At 43.0% G+C, this 15,859-nt stretch overlaps 1 protein-coding gene and 1 long non-coding RNA gene across 14 annotated transcripts in view; one reads left to right on the top strand and one right to left on the bottom strand.

The window, feature by feature from the left end:
* Positions 1–7,528, bottom strand: part of LOC132652460 (uncharacterized) — a 29,700-nt gene extending 22,172 nt beyond the window's left edge. The window contains exon 1 of the long non-coding RNA XR_009590055.1: positions 7,381–7,528. This is a non-coding gene — a long non-coding RNA (uncharacterized LOC132652460). The remainder of the gene's footprint in view (positions 1–7,380) is intronic.
* Pex5l (peroxisomal biogenesis factor 5 like) overlaps positions 1–15,859 on the top strand; it is a 198,882-nt gene that overhangs the window by 67,268 nt on the left and 115,755 nt on the right. The window lies entirely within an intron of this gene.

Here is a 15,859-nt window from a genome sequence, read left to right as displayed (position 1 = left end):
TAGCCTGAGACTTGAGCTTGCTAGTTTCCTAGTGCTCAGTGTGCTCCCAGGAGAGGACTTGGGCTTTAAGGACAGTTTTCTAACAGTATTTCTCATCGTTTGTCTCCACAAAGTGTGGAGGCCTTAAAACAGCTCTATTGCCAGAAGCCTGCCTAGAATCAGTGCTCTGACCTCAGCATCCAGGGTGGGCTTGGAAGCACGTTAGGAATTCTTCACGGGAAATCCTCTGTATGCCTGGCTTTTAGGAGCTGGTGTAAATTACTATTCTAATTTTGGTGTCAGGAAAGTTATTATTTTGGCAAGCAAGTGAGACCTTCGTTGTAGGGCCACAAAAGAGGGTTAAGACCAGCTAAGAATCTCAAACCCTTTATTACAGTCCTCCAACTTTCCCTATTTCCTCGTTCCTTGAAGTAAAAAGCATGCAGTGATGAACCGTAGGACCCTGAGGCACAGTGACACCTACAGCACAACTAACCCACTCTTTACTTTAAGCTTTCCTGTTATCAGACCACTTGGAATAAAAGGCTAATGCAGCAGGCAGTTATCCACCATTTACTGTGTCTGATTTCCTGTTCTGACAGTGGTTTATATGTTATTTAATCTCTCCAACTACTCCAGGATACTACTACCTTCCCTGCTTTACAGTGCACACAAGGGCAGGGTTCGGGGAAGCAGGCTTCACTCCCAAGGCCCAGGGCTCTGCCAGGTGCACAGCCTGTACAGCAGTACATGCTTAGGAAATGTCCTGCCATCATGCTTCCCTATGTTATCCAGGAGACCAGTCACAAACCCGGCTCCGTTAAGAAATAATTTACAGTGACATAATCTAAGAAAGACTTCCTGTTTGTAAAGGAAGGATACATGTGACACGGAAAAGTTTAAATAAAGTGAGGCAGGTAAATTGAACTACGCAGTCCTGTTTCTGGGGGAGGGGGAATGAATTCAGAGTCATAAGCATACACACTCAAAAGCTAACGCCTTTAAAAAAGCAGCTGCCCCAGTTCTTGGGTCAGAGGCCATCAGCTGCAGCTCTGGGAGATCAAACCATGCTGAGTGGCCTGGACCAGCCACTATGGCCCACTCAGAGAATTAAATCCCTGCCCTGCTCCAGGACTACCTCTGTGCCCACACATTTGAAAATTTCCACAGCTGGCACTAGCCATAACCTCAGCATTTGCCCAGCCACCACCTTTTGTGGAAGACAATGGCCGTGCTCTGAAAATGTCACTCCACTCACTGTCTGTCCTCTGGGGGCTGACCTTTCTTCTCAGGCTGAGGTCCCTCAAGAACTGTTCAGTCAAGCTTTTCCCAAGCCCCTAGCAGAGCTCCAGAACCCCTGTGCACCTGCCCATAAAACAGTTCTGAGGACTGACCTCTAGACATTGGCTGCCCCTACCAGCCCCTTGTGCTTGCTCCCGTATCTTCCCCAGAGCATGCCTTCTCTAGCCTGAGCTGAAACTTTCAGCTCAAGGGGGCGGATGCTGGCCCTTGACTTCCCTTCTTGTGTTTTTCTTATCCTTTCAGACAGGAGAGATGTACCAGGCTGGGGAGATCGCCCCTATAAGCACATGGGCCTGCATTCAACCCCCAGAACTAATGTGAAAATACCAGTGGCCCAAACCTGTAATCCTAATGCTGGGGAGGAAGGGACAGGAGGATCCCTGGGGCTCACCAGCCAGCAAGCATAGCTTGCTTCCTCCTTGGTGAGTTCTAGGCCAGTGAGAGACACACATATGTACACACACATATATGCACAAGTACACCTATACACAGGATAAAGCATTGCCCTTGGTCATAATAACACTTTGCTCTCTTGTTCTTGCATACTTGTGAATGCTTCATATTGTTGTACTCAGTAAACATTCTGTTCTTCATCTCCTCATTTTCTACTTTTTATGGGTGCATTTTAATGGCCACCTTAGCTAGAATCAAGGATCTTGGAAATTTCAACTATGATATCCCTTGGCTTGTACAATGATCATACAAATAGTCTCCCTTTTGTTTTATGATACAATTTAATAAATTGAAGAAAGAAGCAAAAAGAATTGTAGTACAGTTCCTCATGGATAGACACATACTGGTTTTTCCATGAGTTCTATAAGATGTTTATAGGATCGGCACAGGATAATCTTGCCGGGATCGTGTTGGAAATGATGTCATTCATGTCACATTTGCTCCTTAAGACTTCCGGTTTAGCCTGAATTATAGGCATTATACTTCCTAAGGGTGACTGGAGGAAAATTTTCATAAAGTGAGTGTGCATGAATTTTGCAGTTTGCTAAGAAAGTAAATGTATTAAATCTTGTTAGAGCCGCAAATCCCTCAGGATATCATTTACTCCGGTACCATAGTCATTGAGGAGGCAGATTATAGATTGGCTGAGTAGTCTCAGGCCAAGAATGAATATATTGAGACATTCAAACCCTGATATTGGAGTCTAAGCAGCTTATGTGAAGTGGGTACAACTCAAGGAATTAGAGAATTGGACCATACGGCTGTTGGATGTTGAAAGGTAGAAACACAGAAATAATGAGAATGTATTTTAGAATATACGTAGCTTTATCAGCACTTCAAATTGAAAACTGTTTCTCATGACCCAAAACTTGAAACTTGTAGATTAATGCAGAAATCTAAAAGTTACGAGAATCCTTTAGTAATATCTAAAATACAAGGGAGGATTCAAATGCGCCACTTTCCAATGGCTTCTCCCTTTGACCTTTAACATCTATGCCACGAGCTCCCTATCCGCAAAGAGATGTTTGTCCCACTTCTATTTCACAAGCATTCTGGAAGAATTATTAATAAAAAGGGGAAAAAACCACTCAAGGGGATTACTTCTTATGAATCAACAAAACAAGATAAATGCCATAAATGTTTTACCATAGCATGAGTATGTAGGTACACACACACACACACACACACACACACATGCACACATGCACACACATACACAAACTTTAGTCCCACATTTAACCTTCTACTATAAATCTCTGTAACAATGACCCTTTACCAGAGGTTTGACAGCTGTCATTCCATGTATATTAAGAAGTGACCTAGCGTTGGTGGCCACTTTATTGTGCTAAAGATGGCTTTATAAAGTAAATCAGTAGAAAATGCACACACCGCGATGATGACCTTTGCATCAGTAGCATCTGAGGTGGGGTGGCGGTGATATCCCCTGAGTCTGTAAGTGATAGGATGAAACAGTGTTTCTTTTTGAATGACTGATGGACTCATGGTTTTCCTTGTCTCAAGAAGCTTGCATTATAAATAGTACTTCTGAAGGCACAGTGTACAGTGGTCCCCATTCCTCATTTGTTTTGACACAGATTTTTGCTTGTGGAAAAACCAAATTTATGCTGAGACCTCTAATAGTTATTAGGCAAGTGAGAAATTTCATATCCGAGTAAAAACAACACATAGCATGTATCTCCCCTGAAAGTCTATACAAATGCCTGTCTGATTAACTTTACTAATGGAGCTGTATTTAACTTAAATATACACACATACATATACATGTATATTCATAATGAGTCCTTATCAGAAAAGTCGCATGGCATTTCTGAAACCATGAATCCAATTGGCTTCAACAAGGTTTCAAAGGAAAGGAGCTCACTTACAAAGAAAGTGACTCTTAGAATCACTCGGCAGAACTGGCAGAGAACCAGAGCTCCATCAACAGCCTGCTACTGAAGCGATTATTTCAGGCTACATCCTATCAAAGGTTTGTGATCACTAGTGAGTTTTTATAATCCTTCCTTGTTTTGAAAGCTGCTTCTTCTCAGTGAGTGGAGGAGTGACTCAGCAGTTGAGAGCATATGCTGCTCTAGCAGCAGACCAGCGTTTAGCTCCCAGCACCCACACAGCAGCTCACAACCACTTGTAACTCCAGCTCTAGGGGTTCCAGCACCTTCTTCTGGATGCTGTGGGCACTTGCACTCACCTGTACACACACACATTAAAAGTAAAAATTTTAAGACTTTGCCTCTGACATAGTACATAGTAAATTTCAACTATCTTCTAATCAATCAGAAGATATCCACAAACTTTTCCTTTTTGTTTTTCTGTATTTTTTTGAGAAAGGTTTAGAAATTCATGGGGAGGCTTAAAAGACAGGAGTCAAAGAAAGGACAGGGCACTTAAGTGGGTGCTCTCTGCAGAGGTCACTTTCTAAGCACCGTCAGTAATATTATGAAGTTAAGTGAGTCAAATTCTAACCCCGCCTACACCCTATGTCCAGTGGAGTCACTTTCTGATGGGAATGGAGAGGAGATAAAAGCCATGGACATTTTACTGGCTGAGCTCCTATGTGTGTCAGACCACAAAAGAGATGTCATTAGTTATTATTGTTGTCATTATGGTGGTTTTCCAAAAGAGAAAAACATTCTCCAAAGGTTTGAGCATCTGCAAAAGAGGCACACAAAAGCCTGAGGATTGGTGTACAGCTCAGTCAACAGAGTGCTTGCCTAGCATGCATGGAGCTCTGGGTTCCATCCCCCGCACCATGTAAATGGTGTATTCTGCTTTCATTTATTTTCCTGATGAGAAGCAACATAAGAAGGAAAGATTTATTTGGTTCACAATTCCGAGCTACAGTCTGTCGTTTATGAGAAGTCGAGACAGGAACTTGAAACAGCTAGTCATACCATATCCACAGTTGAGGGCAGACAAAAATGAGTGCACCATGCTGCCTGCTTGCCTGCTTGCCTGCTTGCCTGCTTGCTTGCATAACTTTCTTTACTCTTACCTAGTTTACAGCCCAACCTAGGGAATGATGTCACCCACAGTGGGGTGGGTCTTCCGACATCAATTAACAATGGAGACCATTCCGCACAAACTTGCTCACAGATCACCCTGCTCTAGATAACTCCTCCTTACCCTAGGTAATTCTAAGTGCTTCTAGGTTGTGTTGAATTGATTGCTAAAACTTACCAGCCATCATGGAATGTGGTGGTGAACACCTGTAATCCAAGAACTCTGGGAGAGAGGCGAGAGGTGAGGAGTTTATGGTCATCTTTGGCTACATACCAAGTTTGAGACTCGTTTGGGCAACATGAGACCCTGTCCCTCACTCCCCTAAGAGAATATAGAGCATGCCTGCCTTCAAAGCTCAGGTTCCTCCTCTGCCAGCTGCCTCCCCATAAGTCATCAAGAAAACTAAGCAGCAGCAGTACATTCAGCTTCACTTGAATACTTCTCAGAGTTACTTCACACTTCCTGCCAACCATGGGAATTTTTAAAAAGCTTCCTTGACGTTAAAAAAAAAAGTCAGCGAAAGCAAGGGAAGAGGTCTGACTTGGCCAAGATAAAGTCCTGTATCTTTTCAGCCTTCCACCTCACACAAACCCCATGGTTCCTTGAAAGACGCTGAGTTCTGAATTATGGAAGAGAGCAGGTGCAGGGTTCCCTTAAAACACAAGACACAAATAAAAATGAAGAATGCTTTGTCCTCTTTTCTAGTTTGTACACAAATATGTCTATATTTTACTCATAATTGGACTAAAGATAAATTGTGCTAGAAAAGTAAAGTAGCTTATTTTCCCAGGCTTATTTCTCATTCTAAGAGGCCTGCGGCTTCTTTATTTGTGACAGGGTGTTTTTTTTCCACCAGCAGTTAATTCCTGGGCTTGCCCTGGTACACCTTAAATAGCCAAGATACCCGTTGTTCTGAGACTTAACAGGGTCTCCAGATGCCCAATGACATCTGTCTTCCCACCCGCTCTGAGATTTATATACTCAACAATGGGGGGGGGGAATTAAGAGTTAAGACCATGTATGATTTTCCCAAAGTAACATATTATAGATGAAGGGGACTAAGCATAAGACTTCCCCTCTGGGGGTATTCTGAACATTTAGCCTCCTTAGTTACCTACCAAGCATCTCCATTCTTTCTATACTTCTTTGGCTGGTCCTGGGCTCTTCTGCTGAGTAAATGGTGGCTGATGGGTCCCCTGCTCTATCTGTCAAAGATGCTGTTTGCATGTTCCCTTCTAGGGGAGCACTTTCCTCATCTCATCCCATCATTTTCATCCTATGTTGCAACAGAACCTTTTCCCCTAGAATGTAACCATTTCTTCATTGCTAAGGATTCTTCTTTCTGAGAGGTGATGTTCCTCCCAGCGCCAAGGAAGCTATAGGAAGCCTCAGGAGCAATACAGCTGTCTGGCTTCCGAAAACAAAGCAAAATGGGATCTTTTGATGTTGGATTGATCACGAATATTTTTCTGAGTAGTATAAACCTCTGTGGTTACATCTGCATATGAATAGATGGAAGGGCTTTGGCAGCGGAATAAAATAAATTAAAAGTAGCTCTGCACGGGGAAAGGAAGCCACTTTGTTTTCGCTGGATTTGTTTGATCCATCAGTGTGGAACACCTGCTGCAGACCACATGATGGAAGCACCACTCCTCTTCACTCATGTATGTTCACATGTGTAATTAATGCCTAACGAAGGGGCTTAAATTGGCTCCATTTTTATCTCTGTCTCATTTGAATCTAGTGTCACACCCTGCAAGCTAACTAGGGAGCTCACCAGAAATCAGGAGTTCAAAGCCTTCCCAGCTCTCTCCCTGTCTGCACGTCTGACAAAGCCCTAGTACCCATTTCCCACAATATCTGTAGATTCCATGTCCATCAGCATGAATTGAAGGGAGTTGGGAGGAAGTCAGGGAGGGCAGACAGCCTATCCCCTTAGAGGTCCATGGAGCCCTTTTGTTTCTATTCCATTGACCAGAATGGAATAGCCAAATGGAAAATACTGGATAGCAGAGAGGAATTGTTCTTGGGAAATTGAGCCATCAGTTCTGCTGCCTCTAACACATGTTACTAAGGAAAAACGGTGTTAGCAAAACCAGGAGGCTTAACCTTGTCTGTCAATCTTCAACTTCTGTTAATTTCCCTAATGAAACCCATTGTTTTGTATAATTTCTATCCACTAATGCAAATGTCTGAAAAATGCCACTGGCTTCTAGGTCAGTGACAAAAGAAAATAAGCACCAAGCCCATGTTTTTCAGGTTTTCTAGTCATCCAGTGGCCAAGATGGGGACAGGAGAAATCTCTTCAGGGAGTGTCAGAAGTGTGCTCTTCTGCTTTGGCATTTAGCTGAGACAAGGAAGCACATCCACTGTATAATAATTTTTTTTAAGTAAGAAGAGGACAGAGGTCTCATAGTCTGATGCTCCCTCGCATTGGCAGGACACAGATGCCACACCCTTTCTGTGAGCCTTTTCTTGGATTGTTCGGAGTCAGATTTTTAGCTAAGCCTCAAACCTCCCCCACACCTTCCTCTCAACCAGGAGTCCTTTAAGTGTGTTCCCTGCACAGCAGGTCCCCTGCCTCTGACCACTCCGGTACTTACACAGCATGTGAGGGCAACTTACCTAGCTCTTTCTTTTGTCTGTTAGGTAATTTCAGCTGGGCTGAAAGGACCTCAACAGCTCAGCTCATTAGCTTCTTCTGTATCCGCGCCATGGTGCTCACTGGGCTGCTACATGCTTCAGTCCTTCAGCAGATGACAGTGGATTTTTTTTAAGTGTCTGGAAATGAAAAAGAAAATCTATTTTTAATACAACTGCACTAATTGTGCAGTGCGTTTAACTGAAGCACATTTAACTGAGACCCGTCACTCGTAGGGTAGAGGAAACGGGCTGAAAGCCAGCCTGATCATCAAGAAGTCAGGACCGTGGTGCCATGTCATGGGCCAAGAAGGTTCAGTAGCACCACACTGTCTCAGCCGTGGACAGCTCCATGGTACTATGTATAGCGGACTCTAAATCCTGGGGAGGTAAGGAGGAAGCAACTATCCAGTGGTAGGTGAATTCTAAGAGTTTCTACTGAGGTGATGACAGTTTGAAGCCAGCTGGTAAGCCCAGTTATGCCAGCCGCTCAAAGATCTATTATCACCATCACGTCAGAGCAAACACTGCTTGTTTGTTCTATTCCCAACACTCAGACTCTGCAGCTACCTGCAGAGTTGAAGTAAGTGCTTGTCCTGCTTCCATGATCACAGGATGAAGTTATCACCTGCTCGACAGAGAGGGCTTCTGGATCCTCTTGCCTTTCTGAGTTCCTGTCCTGCTGTTCAGCAACTTCTTTGCTTCTGCTGACTGGACTACTCCAGCCCTGTGCATCAACCCAGACTTAGCTTAGGTAGTTGGAGGTGCCAGTCCACTCTACATGGTGCTCCGTGAAAGGAACACTCGGGGCTGGAGCTTAACACAGCAGCAGGATACTTGCCAAGCAAGCCAGAAGCCCCAGTTCAAACCAAGCTCTTCAACCTTAGTAAGGAATTTTTAATGGGTTATAAATTTAAAGTAGTGATTAGTTTGCTTTTTATTCATTTTTTTAAAAAGGAGGAAATAATTTCCAGTATATAGTTTTATGTAATGCCGCATGTTGCAAATGCCCAGGCGGAGACTATACAGCAACATGAAAAATATGCTCACAACGTGCCAAGGTGAAAACAAAGACATGAGAGAAATTCAGAAAGATCCAGCTGTTTTTACAAAATGCCAAAAAAGAGAGAGAGAAAGAATTGTCTGTGTGATTCTTAGAATTTATATAGACACTTTAAATCACGACATAAAAATTAGAGTGAAAACAAAAAAAAAAAAAGAAGACTATTGAGAGGGAGGGGAGACTCCAGAACCGGGAATGTAAGGAGTGGGTTTATCCAACTACAGGGTACACTTCTGTGAAAATACTCTTGCTGGACACAATAGAGTTAAACCAGTGATTTCAGAATTGAAACAACTACGACAGTGACAGAGACGATAGAACATTATAAAATATTAGCAATGTTTCTGTTGGGGTGCTGGGACAGGGAGTGATTTTTTTAAAACTACTTTTCCGTTCTTGGCATTTCTGTACTTTGCCATTCGTTGACTCTCCCCAAACCAGTTAAACATAAAATATTACAATACTATGTAGTGGGAGGGGAAGACACTTCCTCAGGGGCGTCTCTGCTGGCTGGTAAGGGACTCAAGCATCTGTAAATAACCTCGCCATCCATGCTCTTTTAGTGACCCTAATAAGACTAATTGGGTAACAGACAAAAATAACAAAACATGAGAGTAGAAGATAGAGGGGCAGTAGGGAATCGGAGGAGTTGTCAAGAATGGGAGGGGAATAGAGAGGGCAGCAGGATGGATGTGACCAAAACATATACACATGCATGGGAAGACTGAAATGAAACCCACTATGCACAATTAGTATATACTAATAGAATAATATTTCATTTAAAGTTTTTTTTTTTCTTAAAAAAAAATAAAGCTCGGTGAAGAATGGGTATACAGTGTGCTTAGAAAGTTCCAAGTTTCAGAATAGAAAGAGCCACGGGATTCATCTAAACAGAGAGACTCACTCAGTAGAATTATGACCAGGAAAGCCAGGCACAAGATTTGCTTGCTGCTAATGTGGCTTTAATTAATATTATTAAAGTTTCCCCGGCATGAAGATACTCTGATTGCTTGAGTTTAAACGCAGCATCAGCAATATTGCCTCAAGAAACTTATGTAATCATGTTAGGATTGCATTTTAACAATGCACATTAATAGCTCTGGAGGCTTCAGACTAATAAGCAAGCATGGTGCCTCCGCGGAGAGAGAATCTGAGCTCGGCATTCTTCCTGTTTATCTGGTACTTTGTTTTCAGTGGCCGGTGAGGATTGCGGACAGGGGTGGAGGGCAGAAATATGCAGTGCTCCTCCTGGTTCTCAGAGAAATTGTACCATTTATAATTTTACAGAAGACGGGCAGCTCCTATAGGGAGGACATATTGCTGAGCTCTGACTTCACCTCTGCTCCCCCCCACATCCCATTGTCCTTGTCCCACTATTCAGTCCGATTTGTCTGCTCACTCATTTTCTCCAGTCAGATGTCAACCGGCAGTACTCCTCTCCAAATCCTGTTCCCTGCCTTAGACTTTTTCACTTTCCTAACCACAGTTAAGCAGAAGAGAGAGAAGAGCAGCCTGGGGGCAGAAGCTGTGAACAGAACCTGTACAAAGGCTAAAATCTGACAGGAAGGAAGACGCTGAGCCCAGGCTCTGCTGCCAGTTCTTTCCAGCACTTTATAAATTCGGGAGTAAAGACAACCAGAACCCTAGCACTGAAATGTAAAGCCAATGGATTTCAATTGCAAATATATATATGTATACTAAAGCACAGCTTTGTTTTTCCTCAGTGTTAGTGCATTAAGTTAATAAGGCAGAGAATCCGACTAATATCAGTTCCTGAGGACAGATCCAGTTTCCGTTTCACCACACACTACTCCCCATTTACACAAAATATTTGATTATAACCTTTAGAATATGGTTATTGCTCTGAAGTAAGAAATGCTGTTTACCTTGAGTCTGTAATGACTTGGTACTTCCCTTTGTTTTGCAAAGTCTACCCACTGGGGACAGGAAGTCAGTTATTCTGCTGCTGGCCTGGATTAAGAAGCTTGTAGTTGTGGTTAGAGACAAGTTCCTTAACCATCCTAAAACTCTTACTTAGCTGAAAGGAACCAAATAAAGACTTATAGATACTTCTGTAGTTAATATGGGGAATATATATATAATACATCATAATGTATACTGCAATTAATTATAATATTACAGAACAAATACAATTAATATTAATTTTTTTAACTTTTATTAATTACACTTTATTCACTTTGTATCCCCTCATAAACCCCTCCCTCCTCTCCTCCTAATCCCACTTTCTTCACACATGCCCCTCCCCAAGTCCACTGATAGGGGAGGTCCTCTTCTCCTTCCTTCTGATCTTAGTCTATCAGATCATATCAGGAATGGCTGCACTGTCATCTTCTGTGGCCTGGTAAGGTTGCTCCCCCTTCAGGAGGAGGTGATCCAAGAGCAGGCCAATCAGATTATGTCAGAGGCAGTCCCTCTTCCCATTACTATGGAACCCACTTGGACACTGAACTGCCATAGGCTACATCTGTGCAGGGGTTCTAGGTTATCTCCATGCATGGTACTTGGTTGGAGTATGAGTCTCTGGGAAGACCCCTGTGTTCAAATTTTCTGGTTCTGTTGCTCTCCTTGTGGAGTTCCTGGCCTCTCCAGATTTTACTATTTCCCACTTCTTTCATAAGATTCCATGCACTCTGCCCAACAGTTGGCCATAAGTCTCAGCATCTGCTTTGATAATCTGCAGGGCAGAGCCTTTCAGAGGACCTCTGTTGCAGGTTCCTAACTTGTTTCCTGTTTTCTTCTTCTTCTGATGTCCATCCCCTTTGCCTTTCCAGATGGGGATTGAGCATTTTAGTCAGGGTCCTCCCTCTTGATTAGTTTATTTAGATGTACAGATTTTAGTAGGTTTATCCTATATTATATGTCTATATGAGTGAGTATATACCGTGTGTGTCTTTCTGCTTCTGGGACAGCTCACTCAGGATGATCCTTTCCATTTCCCACCATTTACCTGCAAATTTCATGACTTCCTTATTTTTCATTGCTGAGTAATATTCCATTGTGTAGATGTACCACAATTTCTGCATCTATTCTTCACTTAAGGGGCATCTAGGCTGTTTCCAGCTTCTGGCTATTACAAATAAAGCTGCTACAAACATGGTTGAGCAAATGTCCTTATTGTGTACTTGAGCCTCTTTTGGATATATGCCTAGGAGTGGTATGGCTGGATCTTGAGTAAGTGCTATTCCTAGTTGTCTGAGAAAGCACCAGATTGATTTCTGAAGTGGTTCTACAAGTTTACATTCCCACCAGCAGTGGAGGAGGGTTCCCCTTTCTCCACAACCTTTCTCCAAAACTCAAGTGTTGTCACTTGAGTTTTTTTGATCATGGCCATTCTGATAATCTCAGGGTCACTTTGATTTGCATTTCCTTGATGGCTAATGATGTTGAGCATTTTTTAAGTGTTTCTCTGTCATTCAATATGGAAACTGTAATCATCACAATCACTATTGTCACCATCAAAACCATGAGTGTCATTATCATTGTCATTGTCATCATCATTGTTAGCATGCAGGTAGCATTCCACTGGCCTGTCTTCAGGGGCCTTCAGGGGCCTAGTATACCTGCTAAGGCCAGGTATACTAGGTGTGTTCAGGATATAAGGACAACCCACCACTTTCAGCTCGCTCTCTCACTCTTTCTCTCTAATCCAGCCTCTCCTTGTCCCCACATTTTCTCTGTCTATTCCCTCTCTCCTTCTGTCCTCTCTGCCCTCATGGCTCTGCCCCCATCTGTCTGTCTGCCTGCCTATGTGTCCAGTCATCCATCTGTACCTTTCCTCCAGGCCCTAACTCCTCTCCCCTCCTTATACTGTTAGGGTCCAGAAGAATGATCCCTGACTCAAGTAGCATGCAAGCAGCAAAGGGTGCTTATTTGACAGAGATCAGCATGGTAGAACTACCACCTTCACAACATAGCAACTGCCCAGAGAAGAGTTTAAAGCCAGAGAGGGGAATTCCTACTGTGGCTATGTAACCTTGATTGGGATTGGCTGATGCCCATGGAGGCTATATAACTCTGGTCAGGACTTGGCCCATGCCCGTGAAAGCTACATGATTCTAATTAGGGCCTAGGGGCTTCTCAGACCAGTAGCGAAGAAATCTTATCTCCCCAGGCCAATTGTCCTGGCCAATCCAGTTTCTGTGGTTGCTCTTTTTCTGTGGCTTCCCTTTTTCTGAGGTTTTTCCTGCAAGTCTTAGTCCTGTTCTTCTGTTTAACAAGGAAATGAATATTTAACCAAGCCTTCTCAATACCAGAACGGTTCCTTGACATAATTTATCAGGAGGATACATCTTGGCATGGACCCACCATAGTGCCTCCCACCCCTACCATTACATCATCATTATATATCATAATAGACATCATTATCACTCTTTTGCCCATTTGAAGACTCTGGTTGACTCTTGAGTACCATTGTTTAGGGCTCAGAAATTTCAACCCAACTTCTACTAGATGAATGTTCAGTCCACGGAACCAAAATGCCATCCACAGATTCTCAGATAAGTACCCTTTCTCAATTCTTCTCAATAAGAGATTTGTCACATCTGCCCTGTTGGGTAATGTGTGAGATCATCCTTTGAAGTGTGGGATTGCTGTGTCTCATATCTGGAGAAACACCATGTCACCAAACTACAGACCCACTGCCACTGGCATCCTTTCACACAGTTAGTGAAGCACATCAACCATTGCTCATTGATTAGTTTGTTTCTCTCCATGCAAAACTCCACGTTTATTGCCGCTGTCTTGATCCTGTGAGAGGTGTCTCTTGATGTCCAGGAGAGCCTGGGCCAGAAATCCCTCCAGCACAGATAGAGAACTTTCCTGGATGCAAGTGTGTTGCACCAGCTCGGAGTTCCCCTTCAGGTCCTCCCCTGTATCCTGGAAGCCTAGGAGTTCTGATTTACCGGGAGGTAAAGATCAATTGTAGCTTGTCTCACCTGAGCTTCTGCCCTTTAAGTAGTCTTGGAAGCCTGTTATTTTTCTTGGTTTGGGTGCATCCGGTCTCAGTAACTCAGTTACCTTACCCTCTTCCTTTGCTCTTATTCCTATCCCATCCCCTTCTGCCAGAACTTTCCATGGCACAGCTTCTCCATCTCTGGGTTTTCCTCAGTCTTCACTTTTGACCTTTAAGAAACAAGGAATTTTAGTAGTGTTGTTTTTAAACAAAATCCCAAATGTTTGATTTTACCAATAAAGACTTCACAGCCAGATGCTGGGATGAAAGCTTACTAGCTCAGAAAGGCAGAGAAAGCATCTAGCTGACCTCCCTACTCAGCCGACATCCCAAGAGAAAGGGGGAAAAAAACCTTCTCTTTCTCCACAGTCTTAACCTTTCAACCTGAATTTCCCTCCTTTATACTTCCTGTGTGTCTCTCTGTGCTCTCTCTATCTGTCCTTCGACTTCCTCTCACTCTCTGTGGTTTTTTTTTCCTATATCCCTATCAGCCGGTGACCTGTTCCCTTGTATCCTAATGGGCTCTTTATTTCATTTCCTCAATTTGGCAGTTTTGGTAGGTGGATGCAACTGGTCTATCACAGAGGAAGCTGTGGTTCATACAGGCTCACTCCTCACTCTGCATCACACAGCCAGTGCAGTCTGGATTCTCAATCTTGTCATTTTCATCTCAAACACTTAGTGTTCCATTCACAACGGCTCTCAAGATTAGAGCCTTGGATGAGGCTGGGGGACAGCAGAGGGGTCCAAGTGTCAAGTGTCAGAAATGTCAAGTGAGGAGGCAATGGCAATTCTACATTTAGGTTGAGAGCCAAAAGCTTTTAGTCTTGTTCAGGATTGTTTTTGTTTTGGTTCAGTTTGGTTTCTTCTTCTTTTTATTTTTTTCAGTTTGGTTTCTTGCCAACAATGAAAAATATGTAGATGTATTTCATGCCGAAGCCCAAGAGGAGGCAGAAAATGCACTGTGTGACCTTGGGTGATAGGACTAAGATTAAAGGCTGAGAGAAAGTGGTAGCATGTGCCAGGGATTTTCCTGTCAGAGCTGACTGGCTGAGGGACCAACTGTGGTGATGTAGTGATGGCAGGACGCAGGACATGAGGCGAATAGATGCCTGCAGCACGCAGGAGGCAGGGTTTCTTCCAGGGACTGCAGTAAGATGTGTCAGACATTGATTGAGTCTCCCCATGTGCCGTATCCTCTGCTGGGCCCAGTTGGAGCCTTCCATATCAGTCTCCCCTGGAAACTGTCATCCTATCAGGGAACCTGACAGACTAGGAAGTCCATACATACTCTTTCTTTAAACCTTACCATATCCTTAAGAAGCAGGTACCATTAACCTCAGCTGAAGGATGGAGATTTAGATGAAGAAAGGTTTGTGTGTGTGTGTGTGTGTGTGTGTGTGTTGTTTTTGCCAGCATGAGATTTGAAATGACACAAATTAGAACCCATTTTTTTAATAACTATTCCTAATATCTTCCCTCAGTTGGGGCATCAGCTCAGAAACCTGAATAATTGAGTAAACCTAATGTAGACCTCTATCTCCACATACATGGGCACACACATACACATACACACAAACACGCACACGAGTTCTAGATGGGGCACAGTGTGAAGGTTTCTGTTGTTTACTTAAATAATAAACTGCTCAAAGCATACATTAAACTCTTACAGGATTTACAAGGATTGTCTTACAGACTCAGTAGTGAGAGATGTGACAGTCACTTAGAGAGCACAGTTAGTCTATGAAATAACTATGATAGAACTGAATGGAAAGGGGGGCTGGCATTCTCTAAGCTCTGGGTCTGATGCCATGCTAGACTCTCCCACAAGTTCCATTTACTTCTTATAATATCCTGCTAATAGAATAAGCTCCATCCCCATTTTCACAAATAACAAGCTATTAAGATCTAGAAGGAAACTGCTAAGTGTTCAGGACTCAATCTGAATTCGAACCTCATTGCAAAGTTTAACCTCCATGAGTTTTTGTACTTTCTGAAGTTTGTTGAGGATTGTTTGTTCATTTTTTACTCTTGGTTTTTATCTTTATTTTATTGTGCTTAGATAGAATACACGAAGTTCTTTAAAATTTTCGGGTTTTTTTTTTTTTTACTGACTCTGTGTCTTAACAGAAGGTTTCTTTAAAAGAAAGGTTGCGTGTGTATTCTGTGCCTTTTGGAAAAAAGTGTCTGTTATGTCCATTTGCTCTGTGATATTATTCAACTCAGATGTTTCACCCTTTTTGGCATCCTTTCCCACTGCTGGGAAGTGTGCTTTTCTCCAGTGGAAAATGGTGAAGTGCAGAGTCAAAAGAGCTCAGGGCTCTGAAACCATAGCCAGGCAGCAATGAGCAGCCAGTAATGGAGGCTAGGCTGGTTTAGAGCTCTGAAATGGAGAGAGGCAGAGGCAGGAGCCCAGTTTTGTCCAGGCA

This window comes from Meriones unguiculatus, chromosome 2 (assembly GCF_030254825.1).
Source record: "Meriones unguiculatus strain TT.TT164.6M chromosome 2, Bangor_MerUng_6.1, whole genome shotgun sequence".
In the NCBI taxonomy this organism is placed as follows: domain Eukaryota; kingdom Metazoa; phylum Chordata; class Mammalia; order Rodentia; family Muridae; genus Meriones; species Meriones unguiculatus.
Note: the sequence above shows the minus strand (reverse complement) of the source record. Positions and strands in the feature narration are given on the sequence as shown.